The 26,266-nt window shown below is 40.4% G+C and overlaps 1 protein-coding gene across 1 annotated transcript in view; it reads left to right on the forward strand.

The window, feature by feature from the left end:
* The first annotated feature begins 356 nt into the window (after positions 1-356).
* sema3b (sema domain, immunoglobulin domain (Ig), short basic domain, secreted, (semaphorin) 3B) overlaps positions 357-26,266 on the forward strand; it is a 73,202-nt gene continuing 47,292 nt past the window's right edge. Inside the window, exon 1 of the mRNA XM_041051707.1 lies at positions 357-873. The gene's annotated coding sequence lies outside the window, so the exon portion shown is untranslated. The remainder of the gene's footprint in view (positions 874-26,266) is intronic.

Consider the following 26,266-nt stretch of genomic DNA (forward strand, 5'->3'; position numbering starts at 1 on the left):
CCTTATCACAACTAAATCAGCCAAAAAAATGTGCAGGATCACTTAGAAACACACACACACACACACACACACACACACACACACACACACACACACACACACACACACACACACACACACACACACACACACACACACACACAGTACTGAGCCTTTGAGGATAAAGCACGTTGAATCATAACAACAGGAGAAAGACACTGTGGCTGGGTGACAGAACCAGGCAGTGACTTTACCTCTGGACTGTGGCAGAGGGAGTGGCGTTGAAAGAAAGAGGAGGGTGTGGGTGTATGTGTGTATGACACAGGGAGCTTTGCTTTCATGTCATGCTGAGCAGTGAAAGAGTATGTGTCACAGACAACAAGGCAAAAGACAGAGCGTAAAAGTTAGGCAGAAAGAAAGAGACAGGGAAAAAGACAGAGGAAGAGAAAAAGGGGGAGAAAGAAGAGACAGGGGAAGAGTTGGCTGAAAGCAGCTTCTGTCTTCCCTCCCACCCTCTGACAGTCCTCCCCTCCTCTCTGCCTGGCCGGGAGCGAGAGGAAAAAAGAAAAGGAGAGCAGAGAGAAAGACAGAGAGGGAGCTCAACCACGCTTGCTCTTTTAGCGCAGGACTCAGGAATTCCAGGACCTTTGGAGCTGTGCGCACACATACACACACACTTACCCACACACATGCTGGTTTTCGTGTGGTGATACAGATCTGAACGGGACACAGACAGGGAGGATAAGAAAGAGAGACAGAGAGAAAATTAGAGAATAGCCCTTTCCAGCCCTTTCCTGTGGACTATTTGACCATGATGGCACCTGCCAAGGGGAAAGTGACTCGGACGGGTTGAGGACTGAAACAGGACACAGGCAGAGGAAGCTGCTGCTGAAGGTGAGATTTTGATTAAATTACATAATCTCTTAAGGTCTTGCATCTCTTTTTGTCTTTTATGCCAAGATCATTGTCTCTTACCACATTATCCCATATCTCTATCAAGTGAAGCTATTTATAAGAGGTTTTAATTTAATGAGAAACTGATGTAGGAAGTTATGTGTTTTACTGTGGGTCAAGACTGAAATGTGTTTTTACTTGCATGTTTTGAAAGTTGAATGATTTCTGTTTTTTATCTATATATTTTTGAAGCTGGAGAATACCCTGTGTAGGTGTTTGTTGGAATGGATTATGCACTTCTCAGTGTGTGTCAACTCTGCTGTATTTGTGGTTTCATATCAGTGTTGATCATTAGGGTGATTTCCTTGAGTAACATAATAGCGTTGCCGGACAGTGTGTGTGTGTGTGTATGTGTGTATTTTTTTGTTTTTTGAGGGAATGTATGCAAGTGAGAACATTTTGTTGGTTTGGTATTTTAATTGTATTTGATCAGTGTGTGATTCTTCTGAGCACAAATCAGGAAAGGAGAAAGAGTTTGCGTGCATGTGGGGGTGCATGTGTATGTCTTGGATGTTTTATTTCCTGATGGTCCACCCGTGAAAGTGGGGGATTTAGAGAGAATTATTATTGCTTTTGCGGAGAATCTGTCTTTTTCAGTTGGCACTGATAAGTAACACTTAGGTTGTATTTTCAGTTTTAGGACATTATAAGGTCTACATACATCTTATGGCTTGGATATATGAATAGTTTTTGTTGCTTTTGTTGCTCTTGAAAAATAAATCATTCTATGAATTTTAAGTGGACCAAAAATCATTGGTGAATAAAGAAAACAGTGGACATACAGAAGATTATAAGTCTTTAGTCCTTTTACACCTGTGATTATTGTGTGCCTCTTCCCTCCACTCCTCTCTTAACCCTCCATCCCACCACACTCTGCCACTTTTGTTCTCTAATCTCATTTACTTCTGCCTTTTCTGCAGGTTTTTGCTGAAATCCCACAACTAATGACAGAGGCTTATCCCATGCCACTTTGCCTCAGTATCATCCTCTCTCCCACCCATCTCTTTTCTCTTCTTCATCCTCTTTCTGACTATTCATCTGCCTTTATAAGGCTTTTGAAGTTTCTCCCCTTTTATACTATTTCTCATTCTCTCTCACAATGCAGAGTATCAGCATCTTCTTCACCAGCATGTTTTGTGTGTGAGTGGGTGTATACGTTTTCAAGCTCATAGGTGTGCATTTTGTCTGTCATCTCACCTATTCAGTCCTGTAATCCCAGGTCTCACAGGTCTTAATAAGCCCTCCACCCCAAACCCACCTTAACCTGCACTGCAACCCTTCCATTACCATACCACTGAAGCCGACACATTAACCCTTAATTTACCTTTGCAGTAAGGGTGCAGTGGACAATCAAACAAGGTGTTACATGTTACTTATTGTGCGGTCTGTTGTAGCTACACAAACTTCCTTTGTGATATCTTAAGTGATAATCAGTCACTGCTGACATGGAGTTTAGTTACAGACAGCTTAAAGATATCTCTGATAATTAAGTTGAGCCTTCCAGTTGACAGTGACTGTAAATACAAGAGTATTTTCTTCCCCATCTAATGACTTATACCAGGAATGATTTGATAAATGACAGAAAGCCATCTTTTTTGATCCCTTTGCTTCTTTAAAGAGGAAGATTTGTATAAAACCTTTTGTGACTCCAGAGCAAGCTGCATGAAATCTGATAAAATGCCTCTAGTGATGTCATTTGAGACGACAAGTTTCAAGCTGAAAAAATCTGGGGGTGTGGAGTTGGAAAGACGTGATACTGGACCTCTGTAGCTTGCTCCTCATAAAGTATATGCTTGCGGCTGGTGGCCTGAGGCTACATTAGCCACTACTAGAAAAACACATCTAAATCTCTGACCTTTTTGAAAACCTTTCCATTGTGTGCCCAACAGTCTTACTTGAGTGTAATGCTAAACTGATGATTTTAAGACTGTGTGTTACACTTTTGTGACATTTTTCTTTTCATGGCTACTCTTGATGTAGAGTAAAAAAGTGCTCATATCCATAAAAATCCTAAAAAACAGCTGGACACAGAAGGATCTGATTAAAAGCAACCTTACATAAGGTCTGATTGATACATTTTTAGGATTTTTTTTAATTTGATTTAGGAGAGGTATAGCATAACTAATTCAAATAAAACCTAAATAGCTCAGATTTTAGATTTAGAATTTATGATTTGAAAATAATTATAACTCACTTTTTGTTAACTTGTTCAGTTATTAACAAAGGCATTGGGTCCATGTTATTATCCTCTTTGTCTCTGGCCTTTTTTTTTTAGTCCAATGTTTTAGTCCAATGTTAGTCTACTTAGCCAGAAAACACCAACTCCAATGGCATTATTTCTCCTCCCAGTGAAACTCTGCCTCAGTGAAATATTTGTGTAATTATAAAATTAAATGTGCCGTATTTATCCAAGGCTTTGGAAAAAGACACTGTGACAGGCACAAGCACACTTCCTTGTTACAGTGCTGCAGTGTGCAGAGATTTTAACATAGTGGCCACTCGCTGAACTGCAGGTCGTGTGATGCCCTAGGACCCAATGAAACACTTTTTAAGAAATACCTATAAAACCAAAACAGGAATCTACTTCTTGGCATTGTCACAATTTGAACCACTGGCTCCAAAATAAATGTTAAAGCCACAAATACATAAAATGTTTGGATTCTTCATACATTGTTCATAAATTTATGAGCCGTTCTCTAGATGTCACTCTTTGCATTGTCTTTTCATCCATGGTGGTTAATGCTGCTCATGCTAAATTCCTAGCTCTTCTCCTATGTATTTCAAACACACTGCTTCTGATGCAATTTTAAAACACTACACTTCCTGTGAGTCAGATGGTGTTTCCTCAGGGCAGACAGGTAGAATGTCTAGAACAAGAGAAAAAAAATAGCTTTCACCACCTGGTCACATGTCGCATTCGCTTTTTTCCCCCAATCATTTTATAGCAGGGAGCAGCAAACTGGACATTTTTTTAAGCTAACAGCCCCTGTAGGTTCAAGGTGGGTCTGTTGATTACCTGGTGATGAATTGACCACCAAGGTAACTTTATGGTGAAAGAAGCTAGACACTGATCCACTGCCACGCCTTAAAACCCATTAACCCCCATTTCAACCCTTCCTCAGCGGAAAAACCCATTAACCTTCCTTTTAACCCTTCCCTCTGGCTGGAACATCCACCACATCAGCAGAAAGTTGGTAACAAATGCGTAAAGAAGAAACACAAACGTTTAGCAAAGTATGGTACAGTGTATATACTGTGTAGACTACAGGATAGATATCTTCTCTTGGATTATCATTACTGATCAATTAGCTATGTAATGGCTGCCTCTTTGTCTTTTTTCTATTTATGTGTGTGAAATATGAAGTGAAGATAGTAGAAAGATAAGCCACCAGAGTCTCATTCTACACCAGAGTCCAGGTGTAGAATGAGAGAGAGGGATGGGATAGAGAGAGAGAGGGGGAGAGAGAGAGGAGAGAGAGAGAGAGAGAGAGAGAGAGAGAGAGAGAGAGAGAGAGAGAGAGAGATTGGGCAGTGATGTCAGTTTTCCTTTGTTTGAAATATTTAATGAGTGTCTCTGCTCTCTTGAAATATTGACTTTTTCCCATATAGCCAGAGGGGACAGACAGGAGCGGAGGTTGTTCTCTCATTCAAATAAAAAGCAAAAGGCTGTTAGCATCAAACTTTCATCGGTTTCTTTTATTTATTTATTTTTTGTTGTCTTTTTTTTGATCCTTCTGATTAAAAAAAAAAAGATACTTGCCCTTGATTTGGAAGACTCAGCTAATGAAAAGTAAAAAGTGTGTGATGAGTGTGTGTGTCTGTGAGAGAGTTTGTGTGACACTGTAGATTTTCTGTGTGTATATTTCAGTATGTGAGACCAACATGTGGAACCCTGTGTATTCATAGGTGTGTGTAGATATGTGTGTGTATATGTGCATTAAACATTATACATTATTACTGTTCTACATTTGTGCAAAATCTGCACTTTTCAGATTAATGTGATGGGTATTAAGGGTAACAGTAACTGTAGACTGATGTACAGATTTCCAAACACTAGATTTAATACTGAAATTTGTTTAAAATAAATTTTTGCTTTGATATGATGTTTTCACATGTCTAAAAGTAACTATTTCCTGTTACATTAAGACACTGTTCATCTGCAGTTTCAAGCACATTGGGTCCTCTAGTGGTGAGGTCAACCCAGAATATTCTTCTACTGATACAAAGTAAAGCAAAAATGAAAAGAAAACATATATAATGCAGTGTGTTGCAAATAATTTAGTCTTCCAACTGAAAAAAAGGTGGTCAAAATAAAAAGATATGTTCAAATCATAGAATACTTTTTTATACAGTGGTCTGGCTTAGTCCATATGTACATCTAAATGTCAAAGGTTTATCTGCAAGTGTCATGAAACAGTAGTTGACAGGTCTTACATTATCACATTTCCCCTGATCATTCAGTAAAGCATGTGTAAAAACAACCCATGGGCAGGAATTTTGTGGAAGATATGGGATACGGTGGCAGATAATAGAGCTCATGTTTTAAAAGTGTCATTTGATATGTGTAGATAACCTAAACACATGGATGGATGGATAACAAAGGGGCTGAACCTGAGGTCAGCGAAAGATAATTTCCCCAGTCCATCACTGTGTTAAAAAAGTAGACAAAGGATGTTAGTTATTCTAACTTACATAAAAGTGCAGATAATACCTTAACTGATGTTCAAGCTTGGCCTTTTAAGGTGAAGGTCTTCAAAGATAACAAAGAAAATGGAGAAGGTGCACAAAAAAACATTAAGATGGCAGGTTTCTTTGATAATGATATTGATTTTCAGTAACACAGACAAAAGAATAATGGGTCAGAGTCACAGGCAGACTAGAGAAGTGACAAGAAATCCTCCCATTTAAACTGCTGGACTTCCCTTATTTGCCACTGGGCAGTGTCACCATCTAAGTGCTGCCTGTTTCACATGTCACACTTTCTGTCCTGGACAAATATAATTGTTCTGTAAGACAAGTAACATCCAGGGGCCTGTTTCACAAAAGAAATTTGTTTTGAATGGTGAAATGTGTCAAAATAAGTGAAAGAAAATGATAAAATGATATCATGTTAATCATGTTTATTCTACAAGGCTGTTATCAGATTAATATATTTCTCACTTTCTCTATTTTCTCCCTTCTTTTATTTTGTTCTACTGAACAGGAACAACGTTGCATGGTAAAGAAGAAAAACATGATTTAGTGGATAGGGTTTGTGCTGATTTATTTTGGCACGTGACAAGACCACAGTCCCTGCTTTACTTGGACCAGACTCGTTCTCCTCTTCATTCCTTGTGTTTATACTGACTGCCATCACCACACACACACACACACACCTCTGCATGAGTGGCATGGCTAATATATATCGACTCTGAATCTTTTCACATGCCTTGCTCAATTTTATTTTGGCTTACTTAATCCACTTTTAAAACCGAAGGTTAGGGTGTATGGTTTATTTTTTTGCCAATTCTTCCCCTTCATACCTTCCCCTCCTTCCATTTCTTTGCCCTCCACTTCCCCTTCTTGCACACACTCAGAAACATGCACACACACTTTTCCCATCCCTCCTAATTTCTTCTTTCTTCCTTGAATGCTCAGGTCTATCTATCACTGTTGCAGAACAGCTTTTCCTTTGCCAGACTGACCTGTAATTGCACTCTCAATCTGTGCAGATGCATGCGTATATGTGTGTGTGAGGGTGTACGTGTGTGCGTGTGCATGTATGTGTGTTTGTATGTGTGTGTGTGAGTTTGGACTCTGGGCCTGTCCTGTCCTATCACCTTGAGCGGTCATGCAGTGTTGAAGGTGATGTGGAATTAGGAGGCTTTACGCAGGAAGATAGGAAAATAACGAGATTCTCACCACCTCTGACACACACACACACACACACAAACACAAACACACACACACACACACACAAACATTATCACACATATACAAGCACCCTTATAGTTTCAGAAACTGTCTCTGCCTCTTTACACATGCACATACACAGACACACACTATGTCCCAGAGGAGTGCTCGAGGGGCTTACGCAGGGGATTTTGCTGTTCTGCAGTGTGCCTGTCAGATAAGACAGGAGACACAGGCCTGCCTGGTGACACACTACTGAGCGCATGCAGTGCACCCTCCTCTCCTTCCCCTTCCCACTTTAACCTGTCACTCAAGTCACCTGCCATCCTCTGCTGCCGCTGGTGATTATACCACACACACACATAAGGACTGTCAGGTAGCTCATTTGGTAAACTCAAACATACACACACAGACAAATACACACAGGCAGGGATTTTTCCGCTGAGTTCCCTCACACCTCTTTATCTGTCAGGCTGGTTTGGCTGGGACCAACTTGCTGTTACGAGAAGACTACTGGAGAGTATCCACCAAACTTAGGTTTTAACATTATAAACAGTCCTGATGTCACTATTTGATTTAAAAGAGGGTGGACAGTAGTTTGAGGCAGAACCTTTACTCTCTTCTTCCCTTCTTCTTTTTTTTTGTTTCCTTACCAACCTCCAACTCCTCTGTATTCTGCCTGCCTTTCCTTAATTCTTCACTCAGATCCTTTGCTTATTCCTCCTCCTCCTCCTTTCCTTCCCTCTCCTCCATGTACCCCCTTCTTGTCCCCTCCTTCTCCTCCCTCTTTTTCCCCTGCCCCCCCCCCCCCCCCCCCCCCCATTCCTCTCTTCTCACCACCTGTAATCCTGCTTACCGCTGTTCTGCAGCTGCTCAGGATCACAGATGGGAAAAGAAAGAGTTATAGAAAGCAGAGAGAGAGTGTGTGTTTATTGCAGGCGTCTGTATTTCAGCACTGATGCAGATTTTTAAATATTATTTTCACTACTAACACACTCTTGTTTTGATGCCAGTGTTGCCAGTAGAGATTTGGTGCAGTAATGATCTGGAGCTGCTTGGTAAGAAAGTGGCTTTTTGCCAGCACTTCCTGTCTCTCGCCATTCCCTGTACATCCACTCATGTTAAATTCTTCTGTAAAGCTGCTGTCAGCCCAACAGCCCTTCCTCTTTGTTGTTCATTCCCTCTTTCTTTTTCTTTTCAGTTGGTCCCAGACTCAACCTCAATTTTTTTAATTCCAGTCCTACTAGTCAGAGGAAGCTCGTGGTATTTCATTATTTATTATATTTTAACATAAAAATAATAACAAAAGTGACAAAAAGATAAATAATTTTGTTATTATTATTAGTGCTTTGCTGGACAATTATCTGTGAGAAGGAACAGGAAAGACTGATGATGAGTGGCAGGTTCTAGAAAAGCCAGAGCCCATAATGACTTACAGCCAAGTAACTGGGATGCCCTAGGGCTAGAGACAATTATTTTATTATTTTCATCACCAAGTCATCAGTCTTTTTTTTTTTTTTTTTTTTTTGGATGAAATCAATTCATTATTTAACTAATTGTTTAGTATACGGCAAACGGTGAATGGGATGCATTTACCTACTATAGCGCTTTATAATTTGCCTCTCATTCACCCATTCACACACACACACACACACACACACACACACACACACACTTGTGCACCAATGGCAGCAAGCTACCATGCAAGATGTTGGGCTGACCATTGGGAGCAATTTGGGGTTCAGTATCTTGCCCAAGGACAATTTGACTGTTGGACAGGAAGGACCGTGAATCGAATCACCAACCCTGTGATTAGAGGACAACCTGCTCTATACTTCACTTGATTATCAAATTGCTTTTGATTCATTTCTGTTTAGGCTAATAGTTGCAACCCATGTCCTTATATTTTTGATTATGGCTAGGACACACTGCTGCATCAGACTTGTGATGGACAAAGAGACCTGTCCAAAGTTTTTTCCTTCCCTCTGTCCATGTATGCATGGGGACATATTGCCCAGCCTGTGATTAGGTACTAACCACCAATGGAAATGCTTCAGCCTTTACCTTTTCTGTTTTTACAGTATTTTCCTTTCTATATTGTACAATGTTAAAGTGTCCAATCCTCTCTATAGAAGCCAGTTGTCCTCCCAAATCCACCCACCCTCCCATGAAAACCCTCTTGTCTCCGCCCTTGGTCTCTTCTGTCTCAACCAGTCATCCCACCACCACCACTGACACCATCCCCCAGCCCCAGCCTTTTGGCAGCTCCTCCAGGCAGGCTAATTGACTCAGTCCCAGGAGGAGGGGGATCATGCCACATTTCTAATTTGGCTTCCCCTCCTCCAGATAAAAGCTACATCCCTCCAACCTTCACACCACCCCCCCTTCCGGGTCTCTATCAGTCTATCCCTTTATTCACTTGTTTATAGTTCTATTTCTTTTTTAAAGGCTGGGCAACTTACATTTTCAAGTATGCAAAAACAACAACGTGTATTTCATTTTTGTTTGTCTGCTTCTAGGTACCTTCTTATTTTCTTTTTTTTTTTTTTTAGTTGGCTGCTTACATGACTGCCAGCCCCAAATATAGACATTATAGACAACTGAATACATGAAAGGACAGTTACACACACACTCAAAGAGCACAGCACCCTGCCTTTGCTCACCATGGGGTTCACCTTCAGAGAGCCTCCATCTCCACAAGCCGCACCTGGGGATTACAATGGGTGTGTCTTAATGTGTGTGCATGTCTGTGTGTATAAAACACACTTTACCCAACTAACAAGCAGACAGATGGAGAACAAAGACATTTTGTTATTGATTGTAACACACTTCAGAATCAGAAGAAATAATAATAAAAAAAAGTCTCCATGGTTCCCAGAACGGGAATATGAGATTTTGCTCTTGTGTACATCAAAAGATAAGAGATATATTTTTGTGAACCTTTATAGATGTCTATAATGTTTGCACAGGACTACCTTCACATAATTCTGTTTCTGTTGTTTGAATGCATTGATGGACATCAGTACAGCTGTTTTATATATGTGTGTGTGGATACATTAGAAATTCAGAGCATATGATTTAAATGATTAGAGTGTGTTATGTGCTTTTCTGGCCTTTGTGTGTGTGTGTGTGTGTTGTAAAAAGCATTTAAGGTTTTGTTTGTTATTATCTCTACAACAGAGAGGCAGAGTAAACCTCAAGAGCATTGACCCAAGGAGAACTTTTCTGAACGAGTGCCTGAAATTAAACAATAAATACACTCACCCACGCCAAGTATACACAGAGCAACACAGCAGCACAGCAGGAGTTGGGAATCTTGATAGATTCTGTGCAGGAAGCATGTTTGGTATGTAGCAGTGGCTGTGGCCATTAGTAAAATGACATTTTCAGATGGACAGAAAATGGTGTAATAATGGCATTTTGTTTTAAGGTTTTGATAAAGGTATTTTGGCTGCAGGCTAAGGGTTGACTGGTCTTGTGGAAAAGACATTCGACACGTGCAGAGCTGTTACCTACAGTACAGTATGTGGAAAGACTTCAGGCCTGCTCTTTGTATTTGTAGAGGAGTGGAAAATGAATCTCTGATCCTAAATAAGAAGTGAGAGCTGCTTGGATTGATAGCATTGTCCTTTTGTATGCAGATTTCCTTTTTACTACACTCAGAGGTACAGGAGAGCTACATTTTAGCGTGAAATCTTTCACAGATGTACCTGAACATAATGGGCCCCAGATGCCTTTACCTTTTGATCCACTATAAAGATACTAAAAGGATACTTAGGAAGGAAAACCTGGTAAAAGTTCAGCATGAACTAAAGATAAAATTTCTAAATTCAGTACAGCAGTGTTCATGGGTGGGAAGCCAGTGAGGGAACACGTTCATACAACATGTTGTCTGACCATGATGGAAGGCAACTGTTAAATCTAATTGATAGATTTAATTTACCAGTATGTCTATTCATATATCACATTGTTAGAAAAGCATTAACAGTTAAGAGTTAAACTGGGCTGAAGTATGTTTATAACAACACCATAAAGCAACATACAGTTTCAGATTTATTCAGATTTAATAAAGATGTGACTGGTTTCTGTCCCACTGCAGACATTTGTCACCAACCTTTTCTCTCCCTTTCATACCTTTACTGCTATAATGGCCTGGAAATGTCATTAAATAGCTCAAATGAGGGGTGATGAAATGAACACACATTAGACAGAAATTTCACACCTGTTTTTATTGGCAGGAATGACAAGATACCATCCACAAGTATAGAGCTGACAGTCTTTAATGTGACCACTGACTATGGAACTGGAAAAGAGAATTGGCTGGTGTCTTATGTGTGGGTGAGGGGGCTTCAAACAGCAAAGTCTTTCATGCTTCAGGCCCTATGTTTATATACTGCTTACTGCAACCCTCATTAGCCATGGATTTGTGTGTCTGGGTGTGTGTGTTTGTCTTTTGATGGCTGTGAAAGTGAATTTTCATGTTGATTAGAGAAGGAGAGTCTGTTCCTGCATACTGCATATATGCATTTGATTTTGCGCATATATAACACTGTGTTATATATATGTTTTCATGCATGTTTTTATAATGTGGGACAATATGACTGATTACTTACATGTCAAATGTGACTGTTGACAGCTGCACAAAGAGGAGTTTTAGGGAAGGAGAAAGAGGACAAAAAAGAGAAAAGAATAGTTGTTCAAGTCAGTGATGAATTGATGTGAAATATGTTGGAGCAGGTTAACTCTGTTCATTCACTTCAAGCTGTTTCTATTATGTAATGAAGATAAGTTGGTGTAATTACAGCTTCTGATCTCAGAAAAGTGGAGGCAACTGGTCACTTCACCCTCCCTGTTTAGGCATTTCTGCTCCATTTCTAAGCATTTTAAATCTTCACTACCCACTGTCCTCTGTCCTCCACGTATTCTCTTTTCTCTCTGACCTCTTCTTTTCACTTTCACCCTTCCACATGTCCTGCCATTTGCAGCCTTTTTCCCATAATGACAGATGGAGAGATTCAGAAGGTTGGATGGCAATGGCAGAAAATTGGAATGGGGAAGTGATGAGCAGGTACAACTGTCAGAAAAGCTTCATTTGTACCCATTTGCTGATAAGGTCAGTGTTACCTGAGGGCAACATAAACACCCACCTCCGTTCCTCCCTTGTATACCTCCTCCACATTAATAAAACTTCTTGTACAGGTATCCCACTTTCAGGTACACTTAGTTGTATTTTTATGCAAACATTTTACTAATGTTCTTTCAACATAGAAAATTACATCTTGACAGCATCATAACATTACTTTGGAGAAACAGTACAACAGCATTGAAACTGCATGGTTAGGAAGAAATCAAGATGACTGCACCGACAGCACAGAGTCATCACTCATGACAAAACCACAGTTTTTAAGATCTGTCATTGGTTGAAAGCTGGATTTGAACTTTATTTTGCACTCACTGGAGAGGCTGTCTAAATCCGATCCAGACCTTCTGACAGAACAGATCCAGATAGATCACTACAGGACACTGCACAGGACGTAAGAAACAATCATTAACAATCGACACTGATTGTTAATCAGTACTTTTAAGTTTTTCCTTTTACTTGAAAGTTAATTTTGGGAGGTGGAGGGGTGTGTAATGCAGGGGCACACAGTGCGCCATGGGCAAGGATTGCAACACAATTCCCCCCCTTGGCGATGGGCCCAGATTATTTCCTGCTTTATCTTATATCTGCTCTTTATTTTTATGCACATATGCTTTTTAACGAGTCCAGTATGTGTTTTTGTATCTGTTTTCTGTGCAAGCACTGTGCATGTGGCATCAAGATGGAGTTTAAGATGTGGTATCCATGTTAGAAAAAACTGTCTTGCGTTTATTGCTCGAGGGCAACACTTGTCATTATGCAGCTGGCAGAAATCTTTAAGTTGAAACTTGAAAAAAGCACAAATGTCTCCAGTGAAAACAGATTTTCTTAACTCCTGAAAAGCATCTGTATTTGGGGTTATGAGGTACTTACTGTGTGTGTGTGTGTGTGTTTCATTGTGTACTTCTGTGTGTGTGTGTGTGTGTTTTGACAGTAATGGTGATAGATGAAAGTCAGAGACACAACGAGTGACCAGCATTCTGCTGGGAGTTTAGTCTGTGTGCTGCACATATAAGTGAAGGAAAGAAAAGAGCAGGCTGTGACATGCTGAGGAACAGTTAGTTTCGCCTACATACCTGGACACACCTTCACTCTACACACAAATATGATGCATACTTATTCCTAAAGCTTGTAGTACATATGGTTACAGCTCTTAGGAATCCATATGATTGTATTAAAGTGAAAATCTCACACTGAATATGTAAATTTGGTATATGTGTTCTGTTTTTGATAAGACTGGATAGCATCTCTACTCAAGCCACATTTAAAGTTGTAGGACTAACAAAACTGGACTTGCTTTTAATAGAGCTTTGAAGTTTGTATTTTCTACAAACTTCTGAATTCGTCTTTTTTTTTATAAAAATAAAGACAAATTCAGATTTTGAGGTTCTCATGGTACATAGACCACTGATGTTTGAGTGTTATTTTAAAACTGTTTAAATGTTGTCAAGTAGTACCACGGAAGCAAGCAGAAGCTAAAACTGTTTGTTTGTCAGATAATTGTTGGATCATGGCTAAAAATGGCCACAAACTGTAAGTAAGAGTTTAGTTCACATGGGGTCTTTTAAGGTACAGTAATTTTGCACAGATATCCTTATGAGTACATTGTATTGCCTTCTATTCATTTTGGACAGCCCAGTAACCAGGCTTTGTTCCCCATGACAACTGGTCCCCACAAGGTCCTGGCAAAATGTGTACACACATACATGCAGACTTGTGAGGACATTTTATTAACTTCACATTCATGTTACTGGGAGAACACATGAACAGACTTTTATCCCCATAATGTGATAAATATATAGCAAACACACACACACACTGTCCTCACACCCTGTCATGAGTCCTGCAGGGCTGCTGCGTAGCAGAGGAGGGTTAACAGCAGGGTATAGCTACATACTGACATGCCGATGCTCAGTTCCTGAAAAAAAATGCCAAGCACAATTATTAGCCAAGTAAGCGAGACCTCTCTGAAAGCCAGTGAACCGTAGGGTGTAAAAGTGAAACTCTTCTATCCCATGCTGCGTGTTATGATCTCTCAGTGTGTGAGGTCCTGTCATCCGCCCTCCATGTGAAGCCTGAGACTCTGTAAAGACGCTGTAAAGTTGTCGGTTCATATCTGTAATGCTGTCACCAAGATAAATAGTGCTTGAAATTACACATTAGTGTTTAAAAAAGTAGTGTGTTTTTTTAGTGTTGCCAAACTCTTTCGCACAAAACTTTTTTGAAGGCAAACTTTGTATTAACTAGAAACCAACTGGCAATGGTATCACACCAGCCATGATACCTGTCAGCATGTGGCGTTCTGACTTATGAGTTCTCAGAAGATAAAAACAATACCAGCCATGCTGTTGTGCTTGGTAATAAATGCATGTGCTTAGTGACTGACGTACCCTTAGAGTTCTATTGACCGGTTACAATCAGCCAAATGTGCAGGCTCTGCTGCCTCTTGTGACCCCTTTTAATGGACCTCTTGCTGTAACTCCCAAGAGTCTTTAACAACCTTCTCTGACCCCGAATGCTGAACCTCCAGTTAATCATAAACTTTAATTTAAGACTTAGTTCTTGTTATTTTGAATACTAGTTTTACAGTATCAATAAGCAGCGACCACACCAAGCTTGTCAGTCAGTCAGTGTCCTAACTCCATCCATAGTGTGACATATGAGAAGACAAAGAAAAAGGAACGAAAAGCAAAGGAGGTAGGGAGAAGCAAATCTGCTGAATCCAACCCCGTATTCAGTTACTGGCCTCTCGTTCTCCCCTCTGCTCTTCCTCTCATCCTGACATGAAATAGTCATTAGATGTAGTGGTAATTCAGCCCAGCCGTCTTTCCACATTAGCTAATGTGCATCAGAAACGTCAGGCGTGCGTATGTGTGTGTGTGTGTGTGGTGTGTTCATGTATACAGTAACTGGAACCCTGTGTATGCGGGTCTGTGTGCGTCAGCATTTGGAAATGTGTGGTTCTGTCAGGACTACCGCTTGTGTGTGTATGTGTGTTTCTACGTCAGACGGTTCGCATGACAAGATTTTCTGTTCTACAGTCGACAGGTGCTAAATAATAAAAGCACCAAGAACAAGAAGGAGGGAAGGAAAAGACAAGACAGAAGTACATGAAGTGGAGACGAGGAGAGGCAAGAATAGAAGAAAGAGATGTGGAGAGTAGGAGGAGAAGAAAAAAGTGAGAGTTTGTTTAATTCTAAGACTCCAAACATCACTTTCTCCTCTGAGTGTCCTTGCTTTGTTTGGATTATCTCTCCTCTACTCCTAAAAAAAAAAAAAAAGAAACTTCTTTATTCCTCCTCCTCAGCTGCTGTTGGTGAGCAGTGCCAAACAGCAGCAGTAGCATCAGCATCAGCGGAACTCTTCTCATTATGGAAGGGAGCAGAGGTTTTTGGGGATGGGGAGGGAAAAGCAGCGCTGTAGGGCATAACTGGCATAACTGATGGTTTGTTGGTATTGTGTGTCTTGTGTATGAATAAGGTAATTTCCCCCTTTGAAACAGGAACTCCTTACACAAAGCAAGAGAGAGGGAGAGAGAGAGCGAGCGAGGGGGCGGTTGAGCAGAAAATGGAAAAAAAAACGACACAAAGGAGAGCAAGACATCACAAGGTGACATCTGATGTCAGGTTTCTGTGACTGTCGCCTCTGTGTCTGTATTCATACAGTACACGTGTGTGTGTGTGTGTGTGTGAGAGAGAGAGAGAGGGAGAGGGAGAGAGAGTATTTTAGGTGCAGGAATCTCTGTATGTTTTCACTTGATTTTCAGTTCATATTTAAAATGTATGTGCATAATGTAGCTTAAAAACAATAAATGTCACTATACACCAGCATCTGATGAAATGTACAATTTCTTCTGAGCATAAACTTGAGTGTATAATGAGAGTGTGGCAACAGAAAGTGTCAGCTATCTACCCGTGTTGCATTTCATTGATTCACCCAGATCTGAGACAGCTGCAGTCAGGGGCCCCTCTGTAACTCTATACATAACACATAGGAACACACACACATACTTACACACACTCAGAGGCCCTCACCTGGGCACAGTGAATCCTACCCCAAGGGCAAGTTTGGGGAGGACAGCTGTGAACAGCAGAGGAGGCCAAGATAAACTACAGGAAGAGCTAAATGTTATGGAAACTAACACACTGCAGCGCTACTGTGTGGCAGCTCATCAGAGCCGACCTCTGCATTCCTACTTTTTTTTTTTTTTTTGCAGTGTGTGAATATTACAGCGCATCCTGCATTTGTTTCAATCTGCTCACTTGAGGACCCAAAACCAAGAACACAGACTCAAGAGGTAGGTGAAAGTTTAAGACTCAATTTATTGCAGATAAGGTAATGAGCTTGGATGAAGGCGGTTGAGGATAGGAATGTTTGGGCCAAGCAACAGGCTGAAAATGGTCTGGGCAGGCAAAGTGGAGGACTGGCATAGCTAGATATGGCAGTTGTGGCAGAGTAGGACATGCAAACTGAAGCTGAACCTGAACAGACATCTGACAAAGACAGAGCCTGATGCGACTTCACAGCAGGAGTTACAGGTAGTGATATCTGAGGCACAGGGAAAAACAAAGCACAAGCATGGAGCAGGAGAAGCACTAGGAAACAAACTTGAGAAAAACAAAGAAGTTAGCTGTGGTGGTTTACCACACCAGTAAACACAAAGATCTGGTGAAGACTGAAGGTTTGAGCCAGAGTTTATATACTACCGTGGGTGGAGGAGTTGATGAGATGACGAGCTACAGCTGTGTAGATGAGTTTGGTGGAAGACAAATCAGGTAACCACACCCAGCTCCGGACACACACACACACACACGCAGTGAGAGAGACAAACTGAGGACAAACAACTGGGTTCAGCTGACAAAATGTCTGCTGGAATGTTTGAATTAAGTCATTTTTAACATGAGGTGTGAAATATACAGAAATTTGTTGTAGAAATCCAGACCTCCAAACAAAGAAAAGCAGTAAGCGAGAAACCAAAAAATGAAGACACATTTCTTTGTCCTTTCCTGTGTTTTATGATGAGCATGCTGTCTTGGGGGAGTAACATAAATCAATTTGACCGGACTTGGACGTGGCCACGGAAAAATATGTCATGAAGTCATTCTTGTGGAGCCCTGAGCTGAGTGTGCAGGTTGGCCAGGAAAAGAAGTGAGAGATGGAGTCTTCTGGAGGTTGGCAACAAAGCATTGTGCAGACAGAATGACTGGTATGTGTATGTATCTACAGTGTGTGTGTATGTGTGTGTCCCAGGATGGGTGAGTAGGCCGAGCACTGAGGCGGAGTTTGGACAATTGAAAGAATTCCTGACTGCATTCTTTCTCCCATGAAAACTCCCATACATACCACTGTTGGTTTGGTTGTGCTCTCTCTTCCCCAATCCCCCCCCCCCCAACATGTTTCCCTCGCTCTCTCATTCATACATTCACACTTTTCTCTCCCCTTGGCCAATTAAACTGTCAGTCTGTCTCATGATCTGGCTCTCTGTCTCACACTCTCTCTATTTAGATTCTTGTTTTGTAGAGTAAGCATTCGTACTACTCTCTTTGACAGAGAGAGAGAAAGAATGAGGAGAGAGTAGATGTGACTCCCAATATCCTCTAATCCGTTCCCCTGTGTGTGCGTGCGTGTGTGCGTGCCTGCATGCGTGCATGCGTGTGTGTGAATCCTCTCACTATGACAGCACCACACATGGTGAAGCTTATTACTGTCTTGCTGCTTACCTCTTTCGGTGTGTCTTGCATTCCTCAGCTACTCTTTGTTCTTATGTATCATGCTTTAGTGTGTGTGTGTGTGTGTGTGCTGCCTGTGTGCAAGAACTCCATGAGTGTTTAACACCTATTAGCGGGGGATTTCAGATCCCTTCACAGTAAACGACTAAGGTGACTTTATCTTTAAACACATGCTCATCTGCACCCTGCATATTCCCAAACTGCTGACAGCAAACACCCTGTGTTGTTGCTGAATTTCAGTAATGTTGCACTGCAGTATGAATTTTCCAGGATGCAACTTTGACTGATGAGACATTGAGAGTTGCATGCTTTTGTCTAGTTCACAAAACTCCAGCGTCAAATCTCCCTTTGCTGTAACTTCTTGTCTCTCTACACGACTTCAGGCATGTTGACACTTATGGAAATGAAGTGAGCTGGGGATAAGGGGATTTGTTACCAATCCCATCTGTCATCTTCCTAAGTGGTCTCAAATCCCAGCTTGCACTGTTGGATTATATACTAGTTCTTGTGAGAGGATGATGAGCTACACTAGGACTGAAGGTACAGGTTTCACTTTTTAACACCCATACTCACTTACCAGTGGAATCTGGCTTGAACTCCAAAAGGAAATGTTTCTAGAAACCTGGACAGCTGTTGCACTGAGTTTTGTTGCCATGTATTACTGTAGATTGGTTTTAAAATATAACAGCTGTTCATGGGGAAAATGAAGGGCATCTGCATAATAAATGCATTCAGAGCATTTCAAATGGCTAGCGCTGTTACCTGCACCTTCTAGTGAATATACACAAAATGCTCCAGTTAAATTCAATAGATACTTGAAAGTAGTAAGTTGTTGCACATTTGCCAGGAGTTGCAGTGTTCCTTTACTGCCTGGAAAATGAATTTAGTTGAAACACAGGCAGTTGTCTATTCGCTCCTAATTCACCACACTCCTGGGTCACATCTCACATGGCGTAAGTTCTCAGAAGACGACAATACTTTAGACATGTTGTCACTTTAGGAAATGAAGTGAGCCAAAGCTGCCTTCCTTGGATTTGTGACCAATCCCATCTGTCATCTTCTTAAGCATCTTCAAATTCAAATCTGCTGATCCTTGCTAAATCAACTACATTTTCATGCAATAGTGAACTTTGGACCATGGTTCAACTGTTGATGTTTTTACAGTTGTGGAATTACCTAAACATGCCATTTCCACATGTTAATTTTTTGTTTTGTTATGGTTACGGAAGAAAAACTTTAAAACCTCACTCAAATTAACACACACTCACAATCTTTTTTCACGATCACATCTTGTCCATATAATAACTTTGTGCACAAAAATTGTCAGCAGAAACATGAAGGACATGGGCAAAAAGAAATATCAAAAGAATACTTAACAGGGGTGTGTTCAGTGTGAAAGGGATCAGACACATTTCACGTTGTGTTTCCACATTGTGGCACTTGTGACCACAAGTATCCACAACTGACCTTCAGTTTGCCTACAAGGGCTTGTGCTCATTGTTAGCATTCCTCATGGGGAGCACAGGGACAGTTGTGCTTCGTTGGTCTCTAACTATCCCATTTGGTTTCAATAAGGAATCTTGATAATGTTTACAGGAAACGTGAGAACAAATGGAAACATTTTTATGTTTCCCTCTCAGAAATTTGCTGCTGTTGTGACAATTTACTAAACAACTAACCGTACAGAATGAGTTGTGCTTCGCTAACCTTTTGGCCCATTCTTTTCCCTTTCCATTGCTCTTTTTCTCTCTCCTATACATTGTTAAGGCGGCTCTCTTATTTACCACACCATGCTCTTCAGAAAGTGAGGTAAGATTTTGCTCTTTCTCTGTTCCTGATGTTTCAGATTGTGCTCAGCTAGTTTTGGTTTGGCAGACAGACTTTGGTGTATTCTGTAATCTTTCCTGCACCGCGGTCTGATCCACCCAAAATCAGGAACATAAGCCACAATGACACAGAACTGGCAGACTGAAGTGGTTAATTGGCTAATTAATTCTATGAAGCCCCAATCAAAGAGCCAATTAGCATGGGACACATGCAGTTTGACATGGCCAATTAGTGGCAGTGTTCAGCCTGAACTTGTTAACTATGAACTCGTTAAGTGTGTTAATTAATTAGGCAGGGTGAATGAGGGGAGCAGAGTGGATGGTGTACTCCCACTGCTCTATCTGCCTGAAAAGCAGACAATACTGAAGCTTCAGTCTATGTGTGCCCGCACACTATACGGAGTGTATTATAAAATATATTTCTGTTTGGATGGTGAGTCTTACTTTTCAAGAGCCACCAATGCTGAGCCTCTATCTGCTCCAACATTGTATCATTGTTAGATAAATAGTGCACTATGTAAAGTAGGACATATCATGTGATCTCCATCCTCTGTAATGTGAGCTGAGAGCTGGTTGACAACAGTGGTATCAAGAACCTGTATTTACTTTATATTCGGTAGAAGAAATGTATTTTAAATTATTTGTCTTAATCTCTAACTTTTCGCTTTAGTTATTTTCTAACGTTTTTTGCACATTAAATGCTATATTCAACTTTAGTTATGATTACTTTTACATTACTTTTATGTTTTGTCCAACTTTTATCTGTTAATCTATTCACACAGTCATGTGGGGACCTACCTGCCATCAAAGGTGAAAAAGGTGGTCCCCACAATATTCAAATTACTTTCTTTTAGGCTTGAGACTTGGTTTTGGGTTAAGATTAGATAAAATTTATGACTAGGTAAAGGTTGGGGTTAGGTATGTAGTGCTTATGGTTATGGTTTAGGTGATCCTTGAGGAGATACATTTGTCAGAAAGAAATGAAAAAGAACTTTTACAGGACTATACATGTATCCTAATATGTATTTAATAGGCCTGATTCAAGTCAGACAGACAGATTCAGGTTTCTGGGTCTGTGAGCCCTTTGTGAACTTCTCATGTGTAGACCTGGGAGAAGTATGTGTGACTCTGATCTGCCGTGATCTGTGTGTGTGAGTGTGTTAACATTAGTTAATTAGTTTAAAGATGAGGTGGTCACTGGAACCACCAGTTCAGCCATACCAGGTCATGTTGGGGTTTCTCCTCTCTGTGCTTGGCACAGAGTGTTTGGGATAAACTCTCCACTAATGTTAGTGTTGTCTAGAGACAAAAAAGAAACTGGAACATAAAAGTAGTCAGATTAAAGGTGTTTTTAGACAAGGAATAAACTGAGTGAACTCAGGTTTTTCATGCTTTCCTGTTTTAGTCCCAGATAACATTGGTCAGTTATTTGTGTAGACAGCACTGGCACACGTTTTTTCTTTATTTTTTTCCTCCCCTTAACCTAACCAGTCCTACAAGGCACTGGGAGAGCACTGCACTTACAGCTTATCATGGTATTTCAATTACACATTTTGTTTTCATTGAAAGTGTGACAATGTATGAGATTTTCACTTGCCAGCAAAGATAATAAACTGTAAGTCTCACAGGTACAGCATGAGACGACAAGTATAATCTGTCACAGACTGAATATACAGGTCGCTCAGAGAAAGTAGGAATCCAGACATTTACAATATACAGTAAAATGTCACAGATCGTTACTCTAACTGATGTAATTATGTGACGTTCCAAGTGGGACTCTGGTATTTGGCAGTCTGAGAGGAGCAGCATGGCAGAGGAGTGAGAAGTGTCATGAGGAGGTAAGAAAAAGAAGAAATGAAATCATTTATGAGCAGGCAGTATTATTCTTTCCTCAGTTATTCCTCTGGGTTCTGCCTCTCTCGGTTCCCTCTCTTTTTTCCTCTACTTCTTTCTCTCCTGGTTTTATTATCCATCTCACTTCTCACTGTCTCGTCCTCCAGCTCTCTGTCTATGCTGTCTCCCCTCTCTGTGTATAGTGCACATTGTGTGACTAACCTAATTAAGTGTGTCTGGCCTACAGCTCAGATTCTTGTTGAAACACACTCTCAGTGAGAATTCATAGTAGTTCCATTATATCACCCATCAGATACTACAAAACGGGCATGAGTAATCAAATTACAGAGGAAAGCAACGATCAGTATTTGTGACAAGTTGCCACAGAGAGGAAATAATTTTAGCATACAGTGGATTGTCCTGATCCAAAGCTCTGTGGCCTTCAACTGAAAGAGGTGACACACACTGTTAGGAAATGATGGATTGCACCAATTCATCACAATTACAACGCACTTACAGGCTGTGTAAGATTTAGTGATGCTTGACCTTATTCTCATGACACTCATAATTTTTGCTAAGTCTTGGTGCTCAAATATTTTCATGACAATACGTTAACAGATAAATGAAGACTTCAAGGAACACTAGCTAAATAGTGATCTGTCTTTTGAGCAACAACCTAGAACAGAGTAGCCAGAGCTCATCAAATTCACAGAGGTCTGAAGGCATTCAAGCTGAGAGGTTTGTTAGAAAGGGGTGAAAAGTTTTGGTTGTGGTCATAGCCTACTTAAAGCCAGAACAGTTACAGCAATGAAAGCCTGGTTTTGGTGCTCACAAACAGTGAAACAGTATTTCCACTCAAGCAAGAGAATGTCTATTGGCTACCAGAGCATTTCCAAAATCTGGGGAATCTACATTTTTTGAATAATTTTCTCCAGACTTCTCCTTTGAGAAGAGTCTGGCTGTGTGAGATCATTCACCAATAACTTGATCAGAAGTAAAGTTAGCTAGCTGCTGTAGCTATTGGCTGGATTACAGAAGCAAGATGTGGGAGGTTAAAAAAAAAGATACTAGAAGGAAGACCCTCAGTTCTCTTTTCCTTTAAATAAATTCATTGGTGCTCTCTTTAACACCAGTAAAGCCTGAAAAACACCTTTATACACAGTACAGCATCAGAACATCCATCTGCATTATTTTCTGCATAAACCTACTCACTGGCAGTGGCCATTTGCTCATAAGCATGAATGAATGCACTGCTCCAGAATACACCACTGTCCTGATTTTCAGTGTTGTTGGTGTATATAAGGTTCGCCTTAGCTCAGCTGTGGTTATTCCAGGTTAAAAAGGGAAAGAATTAAGTGTAAAGCTCTTGCTTGCTCTCTCAGTTTGAATATTCACACATTTGGGTTCAGTTTAGATTTCACATATAAAGCACAAACAGCTTGGCATATGTTCCATTTTCCACATTATTTATTGTCTTCAAATGATCTGATGTACTTGTTTTTACAAGACATTGCAGTTAAAGTAAAAGAAGTGAGGAAGTCTAAAAATCATAGACTTATTTGAGACGAAGTGCTTAAAGGCGGTGAGATCTTTCCATCTCGTGTTGATTTCCCAGACAGATCTCTGTTGCAGGTGTGGTGTGTTTATCCAGCTTTAGACAGAGTGCAGATACAACTGGTTGTCAGTGTGAGAAGATCCTATAGTGTCTGATGTGTTTCCCATCTGAGGGATCGAGTGGATGTGCTGGCCGGAGGCTGCATTAGGGGAAATCCATTGAAATAAGAAAGACAAAAATAATTAACCACAATGGGTACAGGCTGCCTTCGCAGTTAGTTTAATTTGGTCTTATTTTATTTCATCTTATTTATTTATTTATTTATTTTAATGGAAATGAAATGAGAGGAGGAGATAAAGATCATGAAGGGTGGAAAGTTGATCTGTCAGAGCAGAGGAGAAACATGGAGGGAGGACGATGAAAAAGAAAGTGAGAGGAAGGAAAAAGTGAGAACCCAAAGGAGGAAAGGAATGGAATAATTCATGAAGAAGAGGCAAAGAAAGAGTAAATCTCATTAAATGAGGTAGTTCCAGGGCGGGAAACAACAAAAAGGAGCAGGAAAAAGAAGAGGAGAAGGGAGGCAATCCCTTTCAGAGCTCCTCCAAATGGCATCATACTTTTGTGGTCGTGGACTGCTGCCAAACTCTGCGTGTGCATGTGTTTGTGTGTATGGCTTCCCTGACCAGTGCGCAACTTATTCACAACTTTGCTCCCTCATTTTTTCCTCTAACCAGCACTCAGTGAAGTCCTGACCACATATTTACAATGTTGAAAGGCACCACCTATTTTACAATCCTTCCTCAAACACATGGCAAGAGAAGCAGTTTGCTGCTGTGTGGCTGTGCTGACCAACATGCAGGGTTCACTGTGGTGGCCTTGACAGATGTCTCCCACAATGCATCTGTCTTACATTAGGAATCAACCCATTGTGTGTTATTTTTGCTATAGATGCACTCATGAGATGCTAGAAAGAATGGAAAAAAACATGAACACGGTAACATGCTGGCATTTTTTTTTTTTAATTGTTTATGGGATACTTTGCAAGCCAAACCACTTGTTTCTGCAGACAGACCAAATGTAAACCCGTGTCTATAAAAGTGGAAATAAAGATTCAAATCAATGAGCAACTTCATGACAAAAAAACAAAGAAGAAGGAAGTAAAATAAGCAGCAGTGCAACTCTGCATTACATGAAAAGTTTGTGGTGAAAGGAAGACCATCTACAGCATGTTGGCTTGATATATCTGTATTCAAAATTCACAATTTTTCTTTCAAGTGCTGAGGCCAAGCTTTGGTAAACCACAGGCAATGTTCTTTCAATATCCTAATACACTCTTAGACCAACCCATGCTAGGGTTATATGAGGTTGCATGCAACACACACATGCTCACAAGTACACACATACAGCATGCACCACACACTGCTGGTCACTGGAAACTCCAGATTGGTTATGTGTGTTACAATGAAAGCTGCTGACACACACACATATACGCACACAGTAATTTTATGGTAGAATAAGATTTGTGAGAGCAGACCTAAGACATATATCATAATATCCAATGAAAGCCTGAGTGGAAAATTGAAAATGATCACCTCTGGGCTTCCGCCAATTATTTATTAAGTGAAGAAAACTTGAATTGGGAAATTTTAAAAATAATTTTGGGCTTCACATTTCATTTTGTGTGTGCTTACCTAAGGCAGACCGCTTTGAGATGGTACCTCTGTGACCGTCAGCCAAAATTCTTTGACAGAAGTTTGGTCCTAATCATTTTAGTTCAAATCCTTCCTAAAGTTGAGCACAAAAGATTGAGATCAATTTTTATGCATCCAAAACTGAACAAAACTGGACAGAGTAGAACATGTATACACTTGTATATATATATAACCTTTTTCCATCAAATGTTAGAATCTTGCTTGTACCAGTTACCACAAGATTTGTCTTGGTTTTTGCTGTGGTCAAAGCTGTAGAAAGCTCATTAGTATTAACAATCAAATTTTGAAATGTAATGCTTTACAAGCAATACTTGAAGCTGGTATAATCAATATTTTTTATGTTAACAATGGATGACCACTTGTATTTTAGAGGTCCCTCAGAGTGACGAATTACCCCAACTCTGCAGTTACTCTCAGTTCTACGTTATAGTCTCTTTCAGCACATCATGATTCATTTCATTTTTCTTTTTTTTCTATTTTTCTGCTTGCAACTTTACTGTTTTTTTTTCCCCACTCTCACTGCTCCCATTAACACTGGTTTTGGATGCAGCAGGTAACTAACTGTTCCTGTCAACTAAAAAGCTCACCAAGCTGAAAACAGAATCAAATGGCGTTAGTGACTACCTGGTGACCATAATGGAGCATATGGCAGCTAAAAAAAACCCCCCCAAAAACCCCAAAACAGATATTGCCCTCTTTAATTTATATCAGGTGGCAATTAGCACAACTCCAAATCAATACGTCATATCAACTTAAAAGGTGATAATATGTCAGTGTTGTGTTTCTGCTGCCCCCAAGTGACCAAAAAAATCTGCAGGTTTAAGAGACTCCCCCTAGTACTGGCAATGCATTTTACCAGTTAAACACTTATTAATATACAGTACCAGTCAAAAGTTTAGACACACCTTGTCATTCAATGGATTTTCTTTATTTTTATTACTTTCTACATTGTAGATTCATACTGAAGACATCAAAACTATTAAGGAACACATAAGGAATTATGTAGTTAACAAGAAAGTGTTAAACCAACCAGAATGTTTTATATTTTAGATTCTTCAAAGTAGCCACATTTTGCTTTGATGACAGCTTTGCATACTCTTGGCATTCTCTCTATCAGTTTCATGAGGTAGTCACCTGGAATGGTTTTCCAACAGTCTTGAAGGAGTTCCCAGAGGTGCTGAGCGCTTGTTGGCTGTTTTTGCCTTCACTGTGTGGTCCAACTCATCCCAAACCATCTCAGCTGGGTTTCGGCCAGGGGATTGTGGAGGCCAGGTCATCTGACACAGCACTCCATCACTCTCCTTCTTGGTCAAATAGCCCTTACGTAGCCTGGAGGTGTGTTTGGGGTCATTGTCCTGTTGAAAAACAGATGATGGTCCAACTAAGCACAAACCAGATGGGATGGCATGTTGCTGCAGAATGCTGTGGTAGCCATGCTGGTTAGGTTTGCCTTGAATTTTGAATAAATCACCAACAGTGTCACCAGCAAAGCACCCCACACCATCATACCTCCTCCTCCATGCTTCATGGTGGGAACCTCACATGTAGAAACCATCCGCTCACCTTTTGGGCATCTCACAAAGACACAGCAGGTGGAACCAAAAATCTTAAATTTGGACTCATCAGCCCAAAGTACAGATTTCCAC

Source organism: Toxotes jaculatrix, chromosome 2, assembly GCF_017976425.1.
Source record: "Toxotes jaculatrix isolate fToxJac2 chromosome 2, fToxJac2.pri, whole genome shotgun sequence".
NCBI classification, from domain to species: Eukaryota; Metazoa; Chordata; class Actinopteri; family Toxotidae; genus Toxotes; species Toxotes jaculatrix.